The 20,744-nt window shown below is 45.7% G+C and overlaps 1 protein-coding gene across 1 annotated transcript in view; it reads right to left on the bottom strand.

Annotated features, from left to right (window-relative positions):
• ATP6V1C1 (ATPase H+ transporting V1 subunit C1) overlaps positions 1-19,385 on the bottom strand; it is a 484,611-nt gene extending 465,226 nt beyond the window's left edge. The window contains exon 1 of the mRNA XM_086966092.1: positions 19,113-19,385. The gene's annotated coding sequence lies outside the window, so the exon portion shown is untranslated. The remainder of the gene's footprint in view (positions 1-19,112) is intronic.
• Positions 19,386-20,744: the final 1,359 nt, after the last annotated feature.

Raw genomic sequence — 20,744 nt, 5'->3', positions numbered from 1 at the left:
ATCATTTCTCCTAAGATGGCGGCAGCTTACTTGAGAAGCTCCGCAGTGTCGTCTTGAACCCGACCTCGAGCCGTGTCTGCACTGTGTCCCGGGGCGCTTCTACCTGCTTCACCTCCCTCTTGCCGGACCGCACCGCTCGCCGCATCCCCACTGGCTAAGAGCTTGCACTGCGCCCGCCCGCCCGTACAAGTGTACCGGCCGGCCTTGTGCGTTGTGCCCCTGAGATCCGCAGCCCCTGTGAGCTGTGCCCTGTGGATTGTGAACGCCTTCCCCCGCCTGGAAAGGTACGCGCTAAGCAAACGTCCCGCAGACTGAGGACTCTGCCGGATTTATTCCCGCTCCCGTCCCCGGGGGCGCCTCGCCTGTATGTCTCAGCTGGAGACGCCTGTACGAGCCGGACGAGCCCCACTGGGAGGAGAGCCGCCAGATTGCCCCGTCTACGCCTGCCTCATTGCCGCTTTTAAGCCCGAAGGTACGCCAGAAGCGTAGCAGTCTGTGGGTGCTCCCCGTACGCCACGTACGCCTGAAGCGTACACCTTAGCACCAGCCAACAGCGTCCCGCGAAGTACGCCCTTTGACCCACCTTCTGAGATGTACCGCCTGGCTTCCTCGGAAGTACGCCTCGCGCCAGCCTGCAGCGTCCCCTGGAAAGCATGAGTGCCCTTAATCCTTCGCTCTGCCCCCAGTATGGGGCGTACCTGGGCCGTATCGCGAGCCGCCCTGTGCCTTTGAACCGCGCACGCCACATGAGTGCCCTTAATCCTTCGCTTTGCCCCCAGTATGGGGCGTACCTGGGCCGTATCGCGAGCCGCCCTGTGCCTTTGAACCGCACAGGCCGCTTTGTACCGCTGTGTTTGCATCTGGAGCCTCTAAGTGCCACAAAGGATCGCCTGCGCCCCGGACCCTCCGCTGTGCCCCCTCGAGGTCCCACCAAGACGCCCCGTACCGCGGCGCCCCTCTAACTGCCGGATCCCCCAGGAAGGCCCCGCCGAGGGATATCTTCATCTTGTTAAGTCAGACTTGATACAGTGATTTTAAAGGCATAATAAGTAACAACATGAACTGTTCCAAACTTGATTTTGGTATTAGATACAATCTCTACTACCTAATGCCTACCTCAATGGAAGTGGCTTGGAATCTGGATGTTGTCTTTGTCTCTCTATCACTTGACCCACACACACAGGCGATGAGGAGATTTGTAAATCTCCTCCTATGTGCTTTTGTTATGATGAGCACCACAAATTACTAATGCAGGCAGTAGTGATTTGCGGTTACAATACTGTACAGCTACGCATTTAAGTTGTGCAAAAACCTGTGCAAAAACTGAAACTGGTATTTTGTAAAATAGTTTTTGGCTTCTTCCAGTAGCATGCAACATGATTGGATGCAGGGCAAACTTCTGAATGCCTAGGCTGCAGTCATCTACAGGCAAGAAAATCTCTCCAAACCCACACTCTGCCAGTGCGCCATGTTAACTCGGTCAGTATGGTGTTAAGTTTATGAAAGAAGGACTTGTTTAGAATGGTTGGTATATATTTGAAAAGCGGTCCAGCATATGTGGGTGGAGCAGCATTTTCTGAAAGTGTCACTCTCCATAGCATTGATACAAGCAGTTTTTTTTTTTTTACAGAAGTGAACCGATACCCTAACGGATGCTAAAGCCTTGTTCAGATTGGCAGCTATTCAGTGAGTAGGTTGTGGATGCATTCTGATCCCTAAGTATTTAAAGTTGGTTTCTCAAGGGTTCGTTCTTGTGTGTCTGCCTGGCTGATAACCTTTTCATCTTCATTTGTCAATGGCTAAAGATAGGACTTCGTTCTAGTTGCCCTTATCGACAAGCCTTCCCTAAATTCCCTCAGTACTTCCAATGACAGCAGCAGTCCCATCATCATATCGTATAGCAGAATGTCATTGGTTCAATAAGATGACTTGTGAATGTCCCATCACTGTGCCCAGTCCCCTCCTACCACCATCACTTTTCATGTGGTGGACCTGTGGCTCCATGGTCAGGAACATTAATAGCGAAGGCAGGAGACACCCTGATATGTCTCCCCTCCTCACTGACTATGGCTCCAATATCACTTTCCCAGCTACTTGGGCCGTTGGGTTACTATTCAGTAGCTGGATTCTTGCTTGGATCCTTTACCTGAAGGCCATCGCTTCAAGGATTTTGAAAAGGTCGCCATGAAACCGCTGGGTAAAAGTGCGCTGAATAAATAATTTTAAATTCAAATTCAAATACAGCTGGGCATATGGGATGCTTTCGTGAGGTCTCTGGATACTACCTCTCTTTTTGGTACATTATTTGATTGTCCCTGTACAGAGACGTGGATTAGATATTTTACCGTGATTCAGCATGGCCGAGGCTCACACAATGCCACGTATGCCACTCTTATAGATTACCAGCCTCTGTCCATTGCAGAGTCTTTATTATCCTATCACGAAGCCCCATCCCCGCTCTCGCGGCACGGTAAGCATCTAAAGAACTAGCCCAGAAAACAGCTTACTCACTGTCACAGTTACTCCCCATGCTTGAAGCTGCTCCTCGAGGCTGGCTGTTTCTGCGGCCTCAATAACAAGAAAAAACGTTTTTTAATGAACTGCATTTGTAACACGTTGCCATTACTTCAACCCCGCTTCTATTTTTGGGCAGTTTTAAAAAACACGAAAGTAGGTATTGGAGTGCTTTACATGAGCACCAACTACATTACACAAGTACATTAGGTAATGTTATTCTTTCTGTGCTGTGGCATTTCTGAAGTAGCGTCCAAACCTGGGCCTGTGGTGTTCCTGGATCCAAAGCACAGTGGTATGCAGTAGTGTACGAGGTTGTTATTCCTCCACTATAGTTTTACGCTGTCTTCTTCCCAGTTCAGTGGTATTTGTCCCTCGCAGTTACAATTGCAGCCTCTCTCGTGTAGTCAGGACATAATGTTTCTACTTCTGAGGTTTCATTTAGCTATTTAAGGTATTCTGGGAGTTGTTTTCGTTTGAGTGGCAGGCCGGATACCAATGGTTTGTTCAGAATAGCCAAGCACTGGAAACATGGCTGTGCTTGCTTCCCTGCCCCCTGGCTGTGCTTGCTTCCCTGGTAGTGGACAAAAGAACGATGGATTTAACCCAAATCTTTTGACTGAGGGAGAATGTTTGCATTGTCAGCACTCAGTCCATCATTTGTTTGCTGTAACACTTTTCGCCCTAAGTGGGATGGGTATGCCCAGACGTGGATCCCTTGCTCACTGTGCCACTGGATTCCAGCTAGCCTGGCTGAAGAAGGGCGACATACCCTGAAACCGGTCCCAGGATGCTTGAAACCGGTCCCAGGATGCTTATTTCCGGGCCAGGGAGGACCTGGCCTAGCAGTTCAGTCTTGACTGTTCCCATGGGGCACAGGGTCAAGACTGATTTGCATATGGCTGGGTCCAAACTGGGGTGGTGCAGTGGGCAAAAGAACAATGGATTGAACCCAGATCTTTTGACTGGGGGAGAATGTTTGCATTGTCAGCATTCCATCCATCATTTGTTTGATGTAAAGTTTTTTTTTTTTAGTCATCATTCTGATCGCAGGTGTAGCTTGTCAAATAGCTAAATATAACATCATCATAGCATGATAATGTACATGCAAATGAAAGAAGGGAAATATTGTCGAAAATACAAACATATGGAAAAGGGATGCAGACTCACTACTACATCAATTTATTAGGCGCGATCCAATAAGCCAACCAATATATGATATAGGGACTAGCATCAGTGTTTATACTCTAGATTAGAGACATAGGAGGGCACACTTATATGGTAGGCGTAACTAAATCATGCAGCAAGGACAGGCAAGTTATGCAAAAAAAAAATTCGCACATTATTATAAAAGTATGGTCAGTTCTCATGGTCCGTCAATTCCGCCATCCCCAGGTTTTCCTATAACTTTTCTGTACAACCTAGAACCACATGCCTAATGCACAGCCTTCATAAGTATTACACACATGATGAAGGCAAAGGATCTGTGCTCTACCTGACTGTATAGGCTTTCACCAGTCTCCCCAAAGAGACAGTTAAAAAGGCCTGTGCTCTTGACCTACTAATTAGTCGCCACTATTGCCAGTCCCTGCATACCCTTGATTGAGAGGGGTGGGGGTGCACCCACCTTCACTCAAAAAAGGAGGATGGTGTAGGTCTCCCAAGTCATCAGAGCACATCTATGAAGAATAGTAGCAAAGTGAAAAGATGGAGCATGTCAGATGGACCTGTATAATTATTTCGTTCACTGAAGGAAAAAAATACAGGTCCAGCCAGAAAAAAAGCAGACGAGTGACAGCACAGATTTTCCAAGCCACGGAGAGCGTTCGACCCAAAATGCACTGAGGGAGAAAAAATGGGGGGGGAAGTACTGCACATTGCAGTTAGCACAGAGGGACCAATATTTGAGACATTTATAAAGTATCGTTAACAAGAGGAGATGATTGCATTAAAAAACAATGTTTTAAGAATGAATAGTGATAAAACTGCTTATTTTCGATAAATCAGCAGTAAGACAGAAACATAAAGTTACAATAATAATTGAATAAGAGACAAATTCTAGGACTAGACTGTGTATTGGTGTCCTGCTGAAAATAGCAGTGTTTTAAAATTGATTTAGCTGCAGTGCAATGGATCCCTCAAACAGCAAACAAACGCCAGATGCAAAATTTGATGTACAGTGCTTTAGCCACTCCATTTTTATTATGGTTGGGAAAGCGTTCAAACTCAGGCGCACTTCTAAAGATAAAATTAATTCTGTAACGTTCCTCGAGTCTGGGCTACTCCTCCTCGTCAGTGCAAATTCCAGTTCCACTAGGCAGATTGTAGGACGTTTGAGGACCCCGTTTTGATTTTTGCAGGTGTGGCCCATAAGTCAACAATGTTTCTACCGCCTAGCTTAAGGAGTCTCTTGAAGGATAAAGCTCCATGGTACCTCAAATTTTGACCCAGTACAAGACCGGTTTTAATGGTGCATGGATGCTGTAGCTCTCAGTCCAAAATCCATATATAATTTGATGTTGGGGGTTTCTAATGGATTCTCACATGTGGTTAAAGTAGCGATGTTTGCAAAACCCAAAAGGTCTACCCCACATAGGACAGCAGTTTGTCCCTGGGCCCTGTACACTTCTAAGGCAGGAGACAGAGGAGTCTCCTAATCCCTTTTCTAGACTCGCAGTGACACCTGTATACTATGACTAAATCCAAAAACTTTTGCTTATTTTATTTGTCTATTTGTGCCACAACTTAATCTCATTTTCAAATAGGCGAACTCGGGTACATTTTCTAGAACAACTTCATCACCTTTATCAAAAACACAGATTTCGTTTTATCAGATAACAAGAAAATAACTCTGCTTGCAGAAATCTGAAAACGTCCTTAACATTACCGGTACGCTTTTGGCATATGTGAGAGTAATAAAATACTGTCTGCAAACAGAACGATTGCGATCTTGTTACCCCGTAACCTTGGGGTGACACCTCAAGGATCGTTTAGAAATTCCACTACCTTGTTGATATACAAGAAAAGACACCATCAGGATCAAGAAGCACCCCCTTGTTACCAGGAAAGGATTCTGTCACCTTGAAAACTCAATCAAACTGAAGCGTAGTTCCTTAATGCAGCCGGATCAAGACTGAGGCTCAAAAAGGTGGCCCATTAATAGTGACAAGGGATGTTATGAAAGGCCGTCCTCCAGTCCACAAAGGCCAAACAAAGTAATTTTTTCTAAGAACGGCAAGACTGTTCCTCCATTTGAATTCATTGTAGAACAGTCAACGAATACAAGGAAAGGTATAATTGTATTTGACAGCATCAAGGTGTGTCCTCAAAACTGTCTAGTAATAGAAGCTTAATTCTGGTCAGCCTAGTCTTTCTATTTCAAATGAATGGCGTATTCACACCATATTCCGTTTCAGCTCTCAACCACTCTAAGATGCAACTCCTAAGGACCTAAATCATGAAGTGTTCAGGGATGTTTTCAGTAACTCCTCTAAAAAGATAGCTGAAAGTTTGTAACGTGCTTAGGCCCTTCTCCGAGTATTGTACTGATTTTTCCAAAAGCAGCAGAAAATCTTCGAGCACATGGTACTGAGGGACATTACTATTATCTACCTACCACCAAGATAAGCAACCCTGTTGCAGAAAAAAATATGAAAAATAGAGCAACATATTGCTGATTTTATAAAAATGTATTCCCTGCTGGTTATTTTGATTTGTAGAAGACTCCGAATTTTAAAAAATGTTGCTTAATCCCAGATTTTGCCACACTTGTTAACTTACTTGAATATCAACTCCTTCTTCACACAAAGTATGCTTATTGTTTTCAACAATAAAATAAATATTTGGAGGTTTTATTTCATTTTACTTCACTTTAAAATGATCAATGCTCAATGTGTCTAGTTTCTAGACGCCAACTGAATTAACACAAATTGATTTTAAATGTATGCTCTTGGTCATGTTTAAATCTTTTATATGGACTTGTTAACAGGTTTGATGTACAGGCGTAGTGTAACATTTTACTGATTTTATATAAAAAAACTGCAAACAACTATTTAATTCCTCTTTTTATAAAGTGCAACTCAAACGAATAGGTGTTGGTACACTGTACAAAAGAAGCTGGACTGGGCTAACCACTTACATATAACCAACAAGTAACCAATGAAGTGTTAAAAGTTGTAATGGAAACGAAAACGGTTCAAACTTTAAAAAAAATTAAAATAAACAAATGCGGACATGCAACTTTGCAGTATTTAAATAACAGACAGCGTAAATTGAGTGGCTGAATCGTCCACAGTTGGTACAGCTAAATAATGATTATGTGAGAGCATGGCTATACCACCAGCAGTGATCAGCCTGTGCTGCACAAGGTCATGATCTACATACGTGGTTACTTAATAATTTTTCATCTGACAGGGGCAAACTTACGCCCCTCTGTGTCCAAAAGTAATCAAGCACAAATTGAAGCAACTAATGAGATATAAAGATATGGCACGGTCTTAGGAAGCCCACAGAAAAGTTAATTGCCACTCTATATTGCATACGGCAGGCTCGAACTAGTGTCAACAGTAAACTAAATATACTACGTAGTAAAAATACAAAAATCAAAAGGAGCAGCAAATGATAACGTACTGTAGAAATTCTAAATTCCAATTAATGTCAGAAAGATGAAACCCAGAGAGGCATCATGTGATTGTACCTCAGAAGGCTATTTGTAGCAGCTGTTAGGCATAAAAACCACAAGAAGGGAATAGAAAAGGGGTAACCGATGGGGACAGCATGGATTAAAATCATGGCCGGCCCTTCCAAGTATCACGCATCAGGCGTTACACTAACGTATTTCAGTGTGGTGATCCACATCACCACACAAATGTAAAGTGACACATAATAGGTATAGCGCCTGCCTCGGCTCTCCAGCCCTAGCAATGCTATACTATGCCGACTCAAACGATTAAGCTGGTGTGACAAGCGACTGCTCCCTGCAGGCCTGGGGGCAGGCTGAGCTACCTCCCTACAATGTATCAATATAGGAAGGTCAAGATTACCATGTCGCGTCAGACTCAGTGATGTCAGAAGAAGCAGTGCCTAATGGCTTCTACCAAGACAAAAGTCGTTCCAATACCCGGTTCCGAGAGACGCCATCCACCGCAGACCCGCACCAAACACGATCGACAGATCGCAAACCTTGGACACACCCGTCCTTAGGTTTCCGTTTTGGATTCTATACCCAGCTTATCCCATTTTCTACACCGCTGGTGCCTACCCTACACTGCCAACAGCTTGTAAACTCCCGCCTTTACTAAGTCCCCACATCTCTACAGATAGAACTAAGCCCTGAAGAGTCATATCTTCACACGATGTGACGAAACACGTATTGGCGTGCATTATTTCGAATGTACTAATCAAGACTGAACTATAAATCTTGCTTCATACACCGCTAGATCTCGACTTTTATTATGCTTTTCTATGAACTGTTTTTACATAATAACCTATCACTCGTAACATGTGCACAGGACCTATGTTTCTATTGTTGGGGTAGGGTACCTGTGCCCTTACCTATGCAAGGGCTGTTTGTTTGGGTTTGTTCCTCTGACCTGTTTGCACCGCTATACTTCTGTTTTTATGAACCTAACCTAGAATCGCACATGCTAGAGCGCCATTTCTTTCTGTCATCTACTCAGACCCAATCTCTTCGCATGGCTTCTACCAAGATATCAGCCAACCAGAGTCAGGTTGTGAGCGACACAGTGATAGGCACAGGACTGCGGGCGTCACGTTCTGCTGCTACCTGCGGCAGCGTGAGCGGGTGGCTGCAGTTATGAAAGTAAGTTGTGGGACTGCAGAAGCAATGGCACTGCTCGCACAGCCGCGCTGTTATGTTTAAATTCAAGATGCCCGGCGCGACCGCCTCATCTTCATTGATTAATTTTGCTCGCAAGAAAGTGTCACTCAGTTGTTGAAATGTCACTCATAATTACATCGAAATTATGAAAATGTCACACATTGCAATTAGAAACCTTGCCAGCTAAGCATAGCTGTTAAAAAAATAATACAAGAAAAAAACAATGAATCAACCTAGGGTGCAACAGACAGGTTAAAGGGATACATGAAGAGCTACCTCTTCACAAACAGATCTCTTATAGACCAAGAGAAAAAACAGCCACTTGCTGAGGTGCGAGCAATGCCAGTTTGTTATTTAAGCCGGTTTACTACTGAATCAGGGATCCTTGGCAGCACGATTAGAAAACGGTAGAAGACTTTTTCAAATTCCAAATACACCACACAGTATGGACGAGTGCGAGGACCAGCAAGCACTGAGAAATTCAGTGTGACATTATGTGAGGGAGGAGCAAGGATGGAATACGCAGCGCGGTATCGTGTGAGGAAACAACAGCGTCCTGGAAACCTACAGTGTGTCACGAAGAAGCAGCAGAACTCATAAAGGGACAGTGGCATTACGTGAGTAAACATAGGGGCCAGTAAGCACACAGTGTGGCATCACATAAGGAAGCAGCAGGGACTGCGAAAATCATAGTGTGACATCATGTGAAGAAGCAGCAGGGACTGCGAAAATCATAGTGCGACATCGTGTGAAGAAGCAGCAGGGACTGAGAAAAGCACAGTGTGGCTTACAGCAAGAAAGTAAGAACGAAAAAAAAGCTCAATGTGGTGTATTGCAGAAAGCAGCAAAGACTAAGCAAAAGAACAGTGCTGCATCAATAGAGGAAGCAAAGGGGACTGACTGAGAAAAACATAGTCTGGCTTCGTGTGGAGAAGTTCTTACTACTTGTTGCTTTATGGATCATTTGAGGAAGCAGCAGATGTGGAATTGTATTATGAAGTAACAGGTACTGACAAAAAGTGAGACATTAAGTGTGGAAGCCGTAAGGACTGAGAAAAGCACAAACTGCATCATATGAGAAAGCAGAAATGACCACGAATCGATGTGTGGCATTATGTGAGGAAAAAGGAAAAACTGAGAATTGTACGTTGTTGCATTGTGTATGAAAGTAGCTGGCACCAGAAAACATACAGCGTGGTGTCATGCAAGAAAGGGAAACAGAGAGAAGTTGCAGACCTCAGAACCACCAGTAATTAAATATGAACATTGAAACAGGTCCCTATCGGGCCTTATGTTAATTCCCTAAACTTAACAAGGAAAAAAAATATTAATTTCTGAACAATGTACAAACGGTTAAGGTAATCCCTATCAGAGACGTAGATACTGTTTACATTTCACCTGTTTTATTTAGTCTTGCATTCTTTCAGATTATTTGCCTTCCCTGTGCTGCATATTACTCTTCATCATGCATATTGCGAACAGAGTCCCTTCTAAGTGTCCTTGTGAGCTCAGGTTGGGGTGGGTGTTTATAAAAAGGACCACAACTTAGAGCTCTGGAGTTCAGGCTCAATGCAGTGCCAGTTTTCACAGAGCCAGTAACTGTGTGAGAAAGTGGATTATTAGTTGGGGTGGCCTTGAGACCTCACCAAGTAATATCACTATTCTGCATCAAGTTCATTTAGGTTACTTTCATTTAAACTTTAGCTCAGTGCTGGATAGCTATGGCACATAGCAGTTATGCTTAACTCAAAGGAAATAAGTCTAAAGCATTTATCAGTACCAAAACGGTTAATAAGTCGAAAGCACAAAACAAAAAAATCCCACTCCAATTTATAAAGATAGTATCATTTTAATTGAGCAAATAGACACCAAAACAACAAAAATTGCAAGTATTGAACTGGAGATATGATTTTTAAACATTTTAAATCAAAACAGTGCCAGAAAGCCTTGAGCTCCTACCGCAGGCATCTGGTTGGACATACTACTATCTGACGTAGTCACTTTTTTGGAGCTCGGATTCCTTCAGTGTGGTAAGGCTACAGATAATCAATTTCAGTAGGCCAGATAGCCTCTCTGTGACATCCCACTGAAACTGATGATCTGCTGCTGAAAAGCCCTGAGTTGGAGCAACCCGAATCTCTGACCCAGCGGCAACTCACCTTTACTGGATTGACTTACAGGTTGGTACTGATCTTCGATCGGTTCTCCAGACAAAAATCCTTGAAAAAGTTTCTTAATTCCAGCTTTTATAATTAGGCAGGAGGTGTGCACTATGACACCTCTGCAAGGGTCCCAGGGCCTAAGGAACACCACTTGGAAGTCAGGACTCACTCCACTAGAAGTCACCAGCAGGGAGAAGAACAAATCCAGTTGGTTCTGGTCAGCTGGCCTCTTTGAGAAATGCGCTTCAAGCTGCTTTTTGGGACCCTGTAGCTTAACAGGAGGTAAGCCAACTAGCCCTTGGAGTCCACTCTTCTGTCCTGAGTTCAAGTAGGAGCAGGCCGAGCTCTGTGGTTTCTCTCCATAAGTAAAACAGCAGACTCAGTCCTTCCTCCGAGTACCAGTCCTATGGTTCAGCAGGTGCAGTCCTTCCCAGATCCAGTAGTGTTCTGAGGAGCTGCAGGGGTACCAACTTTATCCTCTGCACTAGCTTGTGAGTGGGGGACACCCTGTCTGATAAAAAAAAAGTTCACAAGGGCAACTCTACCCACTTTGACATCACTACAAAAGGTGTATTTTGCAAGGTCTAATTTGCAGTTTAAGAACTGCACAACTAGACTGCAGTGGCAGGCCTAGAGTCAGGTTTTCATCTGTCACTTTAGTCGTGGCACAAAGAGTGGTGCAGTCCACTAGTGACATTTAACTTACATGCCCTAGGTACACTGAAAACCATTAACTAGGGACTTACAGGTAGTTTAATATGCCAATAGGGATTAGCTAACTGTACACATTTTTGGAGTCAGAGCACCCACACTAGGCGCTGGACTGCAGCATCTCAGTGTTCAGTATCAGTAAACCAGCACTATAGCTAGCAAAAAGTGGGAGTTATCCAGCAAAACAAGCACTGGTGTTGCCAATAGGTCTCGCAGTAGGAAAGTTGGAGCTATTGGTTTTGTAAATGATATTTTATATTTATGTTTTGTGATTTACAATGCCAATACTTTTAACTTTAGCATATGTGACACTTTTAGTATTCGTAATGTCACATGTTTTGTATTGCCTTTACTTAGATGTATTGATATTACAATTAACATTGGCTTTTAATTTTTTTAAATAATTAATACTTAAATAAAAGTGATTGTAATTTTTAATGGCAATAGCTTAAACTTTTGTAAATAACTGTTGTGAAGATTATGTTCAGTGACTAAAATCCAAGAACAGAAGTGAAATATTAACATTTTTGTGACGTTTGCAATAAAGCTTCAAACATTGAGAGAACATATTTGAACCAGTGATGCTGTGGTAGTGCTGAGTGATGCTGTGGTGGTGCTGAGTGATGCTGTGGTGGAGCGATAGATAGAGGGCGATAGATAGATAGACAGAGTGAGGGTGATAGATAGATAGACAGTGAGGGCGATAGATAGAGTGAGGGGAATAGATAGAGTGAGGGCGACAGATGTGTGTGTGTTTGTGTGTGTGCGGTCGTGTGTGGTTGCGTGTGTAGTTGTGTGGGTGGTTGTATGTGTGGGTGGTTGTATGTGCGAGTGGTTGTATGTGCGAGTGGTTGTATGTGCGAGTGGTTGTATGTGCGAGTGGTTGTATGCGTGTATGGTGGTGGGGTTGTGTGTGGGGTTGTGTGTGTGTGTGTGGGGTTGCTTGTGTGTAGTTGTGTGTGTGGTTGTGTGTGTGGTTGTGTGTGAGATTGTGTGTGTGGTGTGGTGGTTGGGTGTGTGGTTGGGTGTGTGGTTGTGTGGAGGCTAGCCAAAATGACTATGTGAAAGTTTTAGTGATGGAAAAACGACTTTAATAAATGGCCCAAAAATTAGCTATACAAATTACATAATTAGTTGGCCACAAACCAGCAAACCTTCTGAAGTGAGAAACCTCCAAAAAACTGCAAATTGTGTTCTGGCTTAGTTCAACTGCTGATTGCCATCTAATAGTCTTTATTGATATTTGAGTGCCTTCTCGTTGCCCAGCAGCAGGCAGTCCCAAGGACTGATCCCAGCCTCTGCTCCTGCTGTTTGATGAGCACTGACACGAACTTCAAAGGACCTGGATATGCTTGCAACACGTAGAGTTGTGTTAGTAAAGTCATTGGATAAACGTGGCTGCCAAGAAGCCCCGGGTCATTTGTGATTCCTTCAAGCCCTGGATTTTTACCTGAAAGTACTCTTCAAGCTGTTTTTTTTCCACAATGTTTCTAAAGGTAAATTAAAACCTTTAAACTCAGATTGCTGCTCTCTGCGCAACCAGGAGAGACTGGGGGTGTGATGTCACGAGACCATTCACAGCTATTGGCTAATTAGTGCTCGTGCTGTGGGCAGCCCCTGCCCCCGACATCCTCCCTCCGTCCATTTTGCTTCTTGCAGGAGCAGAAGTGAAGTGAGGGTTAAATGGAGCTGCAGCGAGGGGCTCTCTAGCCTCCCTGCACAGCGTCCCTTTGTGTCCCTAGGTGTAACCAATGAAGCTTAAGAATGTTTTGTTTGCCCCCAGAGCCTCCTTTCCTGATGCAAGTTGAACTGCATGCGACCAATTCACATGGCAAAGCGCCTTAAAGATTCAAAGCGCTGCGCATGATAACCAGAGCCCCTTCATTAAGGGGACAAAGAGCTGCAGAGGTGGGCTCGCCAACGGAGCCCCATGCATTTCAAAGGGGGACATTCATGTGAAAATTAACCTCAAAAAGCTGAATGGCTAAGTCCACTTGAGGCAGGCATGTGTGTAGATGTAAATGTAAATGTACATGTACATGTATTTATATAGCGCAAATTACCAACCGAGGTCAGTATCTAAGCGCTTGCTTAGGGAACCCGTCCTGGTATTCCCCTGTGAGATAACCCCGGCAGGGTATCCACAAGGTGAAAGCCAGGCATCCCGCCGCGAGGGGCCGTTGTGGAGATTAAGCAAGCTATTGCCCAGAGTCGCAGAGTGTGAACCCGTGAGTCGAGTAGGCACCAGAGCGAGAATTATCGAGTCCGTGGAATTTTTGAGCCCAAGACCCGCCGAGGCGGGGAATTGAACCTTGGTCCAGGACCGATCTCAGCTTCCGGGTCTGCCGCCTCTAACCCCTGAGCCACACTTCGCCTACAGTAGAAAGTAGTATCTTAAATACTCCACTGGGAAATAACAAATAAGTTTAAGCAGCTTGCAGGCTGAACTGGATTGCAAATTCGGTACTGCTCCCAGATGCCCAAAGTGGAAGCTTCAAGGAGGGGCAATTTTAATATCAGTAGCGCCGAGTGCTCTTCTTATTCCTTGACGTCATTTATCACCGTGTGATATGGACGAAGGGAGGACATAAAGCAGTGTAAAGACACAAGCATTTTAGCCAAAACAGGTCTCCCTTTAAATCAGGCAGTGCCATTTCGCTGACAGGCACAAAAAAACCTGCAGCGTTGGTCTTGGGTCGGGTTTTAGTTCTGCCAGTGCCTGTACGGAGTTCATGTTTTTTTTTTTTTTTTTGCGTGAATCTACAGAAGATGTAACCCCGGGAAGAACTCCCCAGCACCCCCCTAACCTCTCCACCCCGACCCCCCTCGCTGTCATTGGCCTCTGATGAACCTTTGACCAGAGGTGCCTTCTAGGGCAGTAAAGCCATATACTTCTCTTTCTAAACCCTGCCATTTGTTGCTGCCTTCCTTGGGAGGGATGGCGAGGGCGTGGGGGTGGGGGTGGGGCTCGAAGGTGGGCTAGAAGTTTCACACGTGGGGTGTCTTGGATAGCCGCGGGGCGGGAGGGGGCGGGTTTGAGAATTGCAAATATGTTTGGTGAACATGAATATGACTTTGAAGTCTCAGTAATTTGAATTATTTATTTTTTAATCTATGGCACTTTACGGTCTTTGCTGATAAAAAAAAATGGTAGCTTTCCATCTATTAAGCGCCTTGTGTCAAACATCACCAACGAGGCACTTGCACGGCTACTAACCTGTCATATTTTCTATTCATTCAGCTACACATTAAGATAAGTTTCAAAAGCTACAAAAGAAAAAAAGGCTCAAAGGGTGGGCTACTCTTCAAATTAGAGAAAAAAAGTAAACGAACCGTTCTACAGTTACAGTCACCCGGCCCTGCCAAATTCCAGCTGTGAAACAGATACGGCCGGAGACAGAACACGGACACGCGTGCAGGGTAGCTGCAGCACTGATCATTGTACACAACCCCCGACCGATAGCCTGGCAATAATAATGGTGCTACACCATGACTTTACCTTTTTTTTTAAAAACAAAGCCACCCTGAAATCAAGTCACAATTGGGCTTTAAGCCTTAAGACCCTTTCCTGTTGCACAAACCCCTGCAGCTCTCCACAGCCATTCCTTCGATTTCAAGTTGTATCTAAGGCACCGGGGCAATTTCACCACTCTCCTTACAAGTGAGTACAGCAGGTTTGCACGGTCAGTTACTCGTTAAGTTTAAAAATCATCCTGTTGGGAACCACTGTACATAGGGAAAATGCATGATTTTATATGATAAATTCAGCACCAACAGGATATACTAAAAAAATAGTGTACGACAAAGAAACGCTGTGCAGTGTACTATTGTGTAAATGTTATACATTACTCAAAAGTGGACAACGAAATAACGAGTTTAGTAATAGCACAACACTACCCTCTTGAAGCTGCAGTGTGAATTTACACAGCGCCTTGAAGACGATGCAAGGCCTCAAAGACCTCACAAAGGAGTAAAGGAGAGAAATCACCAGATAAGCAGGGCTCTTCCATGATTTACTCTGCTGTTTGGAAAACACCCCATACAGAAATTAATATTGAAAAAAAGAGAACACTGGCATTCTACGGCATGCACAAGATCACAGGCTCACGCAGTGAAATCAGCAGTGATGTGCTTCTAGAAGGCTCCCTATAATTATTGGAGTTTTTTAAAAGGTTATAAGTAGAGATTTCTACAAATGCAAAGAAAGCATGGTTAATAAAAAAAATGTAATACAATACTGGTGGTTGTGAGTGGAAAGCGGTATACAAACGAGGGAACAAGAAAACAAATGGTCTCCCATGCAGTGCTGAAATAAGAAGAAAAACAAGTTGTGAATAGGTAGCAGGGGAAGAAACACGGCCTGGGGGAAGCTGGCTGGGGAGGGGGAGGAGAAATCCAAGTAAGGATGTGCGCGGGGAGAGAGAGGGGAGGTGCTGGAGCTGGGGAACAGATGGCCGTGAAAGTTTATGGCCCAAAAGCGCGTGCCTGTGGCCACGTGAACTCAAAGAAAACCGCACGAAAAAACCTGTGGTTTCACGAGTATTTTGAGCACTTGAATTCTCGCCATTTCCCATTCCTTCGGAATGGAAAAGGCGAGACCTAAAAAGCATTTCCCTCACAGTGGGCCATAAAGATGTTCAGAATACATGTTCATTCAATACTTAACCCTTCTGCAGATTGCGTAGAGTAATGGCCAAAGGTGCTGTTGTGATTCTATGCTAAAGTGTTTTAAGGATGTAAGCAGCTGTCAAATTACTGACATGGAGAAGGTAAATGAAAATGCAGTGCTTACAGGTTAGTGCATGCAGCGTGCGGAGGGGGTGGGGGATCATGACGTATGGAGATTCAAGGAAGCACATGAAGGAGAGAGTGAAAAGAGGGTGCTGAAGATGAATGAGAGAAGTTGAAAAATATGCAGATGGAGAATAGAAGAAAATGTGGAAAGAAAAAGGGTTTAAGTATCTAGTGAGACTGCAAAGGAAAATGGTGCGAAGGGAAGAACATAAGTATTATAGATACTCCAAAAACCATTACTCCTTCCTCAGATCTTGGTAATGTTTAAATCAAATTCTCACACTTTCAGAACTGAAACATTGTCAATTCTAAATTGCTCCCAAGAAACTCATTGTTGTTTCTCATTTATCTGATACTACAAATAAGCCAGGCCTATTTGCAGAGTCAATGGATTTGGCTGGTTTTAGGTGTACTTTGTGATATGCCTACATGCAACAGAGCTAAAAAAAAAAGGGGGGGCACTAAAATACTGGTCAGATGGCACGCTATTCTAAGCAACGAATTGTAGGAATTTTTTTTAAGGGACACCTATTATTACTTAGGTCACACCTCTTGGAAAGGATTCTTAGTTACACTTTCACCCCTTTTGGAATCCCCCATTTATGCATCCACTTGAAGCCCTGGTTGCAGTACCTGAGAAATACACAGTGGGGCATGAGCCAGCACCTTGGAATGGTAAATGCATATTGTATCTACATGGCAAAAGCAGCAGGGACCTGGAAACACAGGGTGGCAATTGTGTGAAGCAGCAGCAGGTGCTGAAAATCCCAAGTGTGGAATTGTCTAAGGAAACGCCAGGGACTGTGAAATGCCCACTGCAGGACGAGGAAGCAGCAGGGAAGAAGGAATGCACATTGAAACGTCATGGGGAAGCATCAGGGACTGAAAAACACAGTGTAGCACAGAAGGTGGATGACTGCTAAGGAGCTCCCTGACACGGGATCACCATAGAGAGTGGTCCCCAGGAGTGGGGGCCCCTTCGAGCCTCCATCCTTTGGGATCTGTGGGAAGCCGTCCTGCCAGGCCTAAACAAGCGAGGTGGGGTTTAAGGCAAGGACTGTGTAGCAACGGTGAGGCAGGAAGGAACCCGGGCCGCTGAGCACCTCCATACCGCCACCAGCACTGCTTATCCCCATTCCCCCGGGTAGAGGCAAGTCCCCGTCCCACAGGAAGGGGATGAACTTGAGCCGGGACCAACTGCAGCTGACCCTACAGGCTTCAGGACGCCATGAGCTGATGGTGCGGGGAATGATGATAGTATGGCAGCCATATATGGGGTGAAGAGACAGTTTCTGCACACCTGTGATTCAGCTTCCCCCGGCCTGCAACGCTCAACTGACCCTCAGTGAAAAGGTGGAGTGCTTCTCCTCCCTGATGCAGTGCTGGGGGACAACCGAGAAGGTTGTCCCACCCGAGGCACGTAGACTACAGCCTGGCTTGCTCCCCACTATGTAGCGCGACTGTGGGGACAGGACTAGCCGTGGGGCCCTTGGATGTTGTTTGGACTTATCTTTGATCTAACCAACCAGCTAATATCATTGTTATGTCTATATTCTTTGCGCCGCTTTTAGCCAAATACTGGTAGATTATATCTGCACTCAGTTTAAATTGCACATCTTTCGTAGACACCATTGTAATGTTTTCCTTTTGTGCTTTGACTCCTGTATCTGTTTTGTGTCTTATATGTCATCCATATACTCTAAAGTCGTTATGTAACGTAACTGGTTCTATTGTGACCCACTCTGACACCTTCGGTAAAGTACACGCTATATAAAAACACATAAATAAATAAGAACGAGGAAGTAACAGGGATTGAGAAACGCATCACGTGAGGAACCTGCAGGAGCTCGGAAATGCACAGTATGAAATTTGATTTGATTGTGGGATTTGTATAGCGCACAAATGTCCGGAGGAATCAAGGCGCTGTGCGTAGGAGTCTGCCAGATCAGAGGATAATTGAAATTAGTTCAATAGCCAGGTTTTTAGTGATTTTCTAAAAGAGTAATGTTGGGCTATTTTGGGTCTCTATCGGAAGCGAATTCCAAAGTTTCACTGTGCCCAGTACAAAGCTCGTTCCTCCCCAGCAAGCTTTCTTGTATGTAGGAGTCTATATTGGGCAGAGCGTAGGTTTCTGAAATATCAGCATTTGTAGCGCACAGCTACCTCTGGAGAGGTGTGCCAACACTAGGGGCAGTCGGGAAGATTAAGCAAGCTATTGCCCAGAGTCACATGGTGCTTGGCTAATCTGGGCTATTGCCCAGAGTCACATGGTCCTGGGCTAATCTGCCGCCGGGGATCGAACCGTGACCCCTGTGGTCCGGAGTCAGGCATGGAACACCAGCAAATACACAGCATCACGTATGAGGCAGCTGTGCTTATGTACCGTGCGGTCTTGGTCCCTGGGAGCACCACGGACTCGGAAAATGGACGGGTGGCATCAAGGAAAGGAACAGTAGGTGCTGATAATTGATGATGCAGAGTGCGGCTCCACTCGAGGACGTGGAGTGACAATATCTGAAGGAACTGAAAGATTCACGGCGTGGTATATGTGAAACAGAGGGGTGCGAGACTGGAGACACTGTGCAGCATTATTGAAGGTCTGTGTGGCATCACGTGAGGACGCGGCAGAGACGAGTAACGCGGTATATCACGTGATGATGCAGAGAATGCTTGGAAATGTACAGTGTGTGGTCACGTGAGGAAGGAACAGCAGAACACACAATACCCCAAATCCATAGCTAGACTTAGCCAGCCTTCACATTTGCGCTTCAATTTAAAAGGTAGAAACACACACATAGAACACAAAATCCACAACGAACGCGGTAGACAAGGCATTAATACAAATGCAACCAGGTTCCATCCTAAAAATGCATACATGACAGTACCAAGGCACTTTAAAATGGACAGTGACAGGGTACCAGCTCTGCACACCTGCGCTCAGCACCTCATCACGAGCACTGGAGCCAGAGCTCAGCTGTGGGAGGAGGGATCAGCTAGCCCCGCCCCTGTGGAGGGGCTCGCTGCCTTTTGAGGTGGGGGCGCAATCTGTGAGCAGTACGTGCGCAGGGGGGTGTTCTGCAGGTGACACTCACCGTCCTCGTAGTGGCCTCTAGCGGCGACGGGGCCCGGAGCGGGCTGTCTATACAGGAGAAGGCCGATAGAAGCGACAGCCCTGAGCCCTGCGCACGCAACTGACAGTCTGCAGCAGCGGCTCAGGGTGGAGTTTGGGGCCCGAACCGCGGTTCTCGTGAGGGGCTGACGTCTGGGAGGAAACCTCCGGAAGTGACGTTTCCAACGCTGTAGAGGCTGGATGGCTGTCGGCGGCGGACGGCGTTCAGAACCTGGGATTTGGTCACTCTAAGGTCGCAATTGGAAGGACGTGGTGCTGATCCAAATATGAAATACGTAAACTCAGCCAGAGCTGCTGGGTCCTTAAGTTTTTCGAAATATCGTAGAATCGAGTCATCAATATAGGCTCAGGGGTAGCATTTGTAAATATTCTTGCTGCGTAGTATGTTGAGGTCAGCCTCAGAAGGAGCGCCTAGTACTCTTCGAGCAGCCTTTTGGTTTAGGGACCCATTTTCCTTCCTTGCATTGTTGGCCCTTGGCGCTCGTCACACCTTCTTAGTAAATTATCTTTGTCCGGTTTTCACTCTGTCTGAGGGTGCTCAGTGTAAGGGAGGAGGATATCTTACTGGGAGGGCCTACGCGGGGCAGCTAAATAACAATACAACTCTCTTGGTTACTCTGTGGGACCGAAAGCCACGAGCGACCTCCAGTCATTTATTTATATCCTTCTGGCCACGCCTGGCCAGAAGGTGCTACATTGTGTGTAGGTGTTTCCGGGTCTCGGCCGATACCCGCGAAACACTAGAGCGCTACATCCCTTCCCAAGTTGGTAAATGTTCGGGAACTTTTATTCAGTCAACATTCAAAATCAGCCAGTCTCTGGTTCGGTCTTGGATTTGGCCTGAGGTTGTAGCCACCCCGACCCCGGACCATCTGGTGATCCAGTTCTTCTCAGGTCGGAGGCGGTGGGGCAATCTCAGGCCTACCATCAGTGGCGAGATCCTCTGTGCCTTCAGGCTGGCTTGCAGCTTCCGCATTTGACCTGTCGTTACTCCCCAGGGCATCTGTCACAGGAGGGATACGTTTGAACCACGATATGTTCCTGGTCACTTCTTCTCCATTCCTCTGGGCAGTCGCCGCAGTGCCCTTGGTTGCCTTGATAGTCCACGGCTCAGGTTCATACGGGGTCCTGAATTTTCCTCCTGGCCTCCGTGTGCGTATCAATACCGCATCTCCAGGACATAGTCTCCTTTCTTTTGCTCATCTCCTCCGACTCGCTCGTTCTTTGGTCCTTGTTCTCCTTTCTTGGGTGGCCTCAGGAACATATGGTTCAGGTGTCCACCCATCTGCCATCGGCAGCAGATCTCGTTGGGGTCCTGCAAACATTAGCGCCCAGGGGGATCTTTGTGTGGTGCTGTGCGGAGTGCTTCTGTACTCCCTCAGGAAGTGCTGCAGTGCCTTTTCCGGGTCCACCCTTTCAGCCATGGCTATTCTTAGGGTCTTGTTTACAGTCCTCATGAATCGTTCTGCCTCACCGTTAGCTTGAGGCCATTGAGGCGTGACATGGTGGTGTTTTACTCCCAGGCTGTGTAGGAACTCCCGGAAGTCACTGCCTTGGAACGGCGGCCCCTTGACCGTTTTGATCAACAGGGGAA

Source organism: Lissotriton vulgaris, chromosome 4_1 (assembly GCF_964263255.1).
Source record: "Lissotriton vulgaris chromosome 4_1, aLisVul1.2, whole genome shotgun sequence".
NCBI classification, from domain to species: Eukaryota; Metazoa; Chordata; class Amphibia; order Caudata; family Salamandridae; genus Lissotriton; species Lissotriton vulgaris.
The sequence above is the reverse complement of the archived record's forward strand: the minus strand, read 5'-3'. Positions and strand labels throughout refer to the sequence as shown.